Here is a 1,818-nt window from a genome sequence, read left to right on the forward strand (position 1 = left end):
TTTTTGTTTTTTGTTTTTTGTTTTTTTTTTGTTGTTGTTGTTGTTGTTGTGAAAGCTATTTGATTTTTGCAGATGAAAAAACACAGAGATGTCTCCAAAAGTGTCTCAATCTAGCAAAGTGCAGACTGGGGAAGCTTCGGTGTTTCCTAAGTCAAACAAGTGAAAGAGGAAGGAATTTGTGAGAGTGTTCAAAAATCCTTTTCAAAAAGAAAGAATTGGCAGAACATTTAGGAGAACCAACTGAAGACTCAACTTCTGATTACAAATGTTAAAGAAAAGGCAAGAAATATGGAAAGCAAACTAAGAAATAGAGATATTTTTCAGCCATCATGGTGAACTGTCAAATAGCACAAATTTGCAAGCCAGATTTCTCAAACTGATCTCAAGTTATCCCAATTTGCCATTTTATATCCTGTCAATTGACAGCATTGAAAAGTTCTGGACTAGATTAGAGACAGTCATCTGTTGATTTCAGGTGTACTCATGCACCATGTGTTAATTTTCTGTGGCTCAAAGAGAAAGAACACAAGATATCCAGAGGTTAATGAATAAAAATATTCAAAGCCATGTCAGGATGCAAAAGCAATAGTCAGATTTGAAGGTGAACAGAATGAAGTCCTGGTGGCTTGGCTCCAGGAGGAAGCCTTTGCACCACTGCAGATGGTGAAGGTAAAAGGAGGAACAGACAAATGGGCAAACAGAGCAAATGGGCAAAAGAGCCTTAGGGGTTGCAGCAGAAAAATCAGCTTGTTGTAGGACTGTGACAGGGAAATGGAGGGCAGCTCCAGCCATCTGTGCACATGGCAAGGATGCTTCCAGCACATGGACAGACTCACACACCACAAAGAAAGGACAAAGGCTGCAGAAGAGCTCTTTGTCTTTCCTGCTAAAGAGGGAGAGAGTAGCAAAGAAAAGCTAGAAAGAAATGAAATAGTTAAAGGGAAAAGCAAATACATTTTGCACAGCAGAAATACACTTGAATCCGTGAAAGCTTTGGCTTACATTTTGCTTCTCCTTTTGTCAGTTTCCCATAATTATTCTCTWAGTCCTCTTTTCTTGTTTACATGGTTTTTCTGTCTCATGCACTATTTCTCTTTGGGTTGTGCAAGCACTTACATTGTGAACTACTCATTTCCTTGCTTGTGTATTAGAAAAGAGTAATTTTTTATTTTCATAGTAGTATTTGTAGTAAAGGAAGTAAAAATATTCCGTGGGGAAACACTAAGCTGTGTAGCAAAAGTAACCTCTTTGTCTATGGGACACAGAAGCTGGATTGTATGTGCTTCTCATTTAGAAATGCCTATGCTGGTATTTTTTAAATTGGGATATTGCAATAAAATGCAACAGGGAAAAGAGAGCATGGTAGGATAAGCTGAAATGGAAAGATTTCTTCTTTCTGGGCATGGCAGGAGCAGTTATCATAGAAGATTGTACAGATTGTGTGGGACACAATGATAAATTCTTGAGGTGAAAAATTTATTTAAATAAATAAATAACACACTGCTGGTGTTATCCCAATCACTGCATCAGCAAAGTGCATTGAGTAGCCCAAGAAACAGCACAGCACTTTTGAGAAGACTCCAGCTCCTTCCCTTCCTTTGCTGAAGATATCTTTGCTTCAGATATATCTACTTGCTCTTTTCCTCCTTACTTGAATCATCAGTAGTGGTTCTGTTGAACAAAAAATGTTTGGCAAAGTGAATTGAATTTAGGCAGAATCCAAATAACCTTTTGTTGTAGCCTGAATCCTCTCTATACCTCCCTCTTGTCCAACAGTGACGTTTTAGCACTGAAAACTTTCCTTTTCTGTAATAAGGG

This window comes from Malurus melanocephalus, unplaced genomic scaffold (assembly GCF_030028575.1).
Source record: "Malurus melanocephalus ecotype Western Australia unplaced genomic scaffold, MMel_1.1 scaffold_41, whole genome shotgun sequence".
Classification (NCBI taxonomy): domain Eukaryota; kingdom Metazoa; phylum Chordata; class Aves; order Passeriformes; family Maluridae; genus Malurus; species Malurus melanocephalus.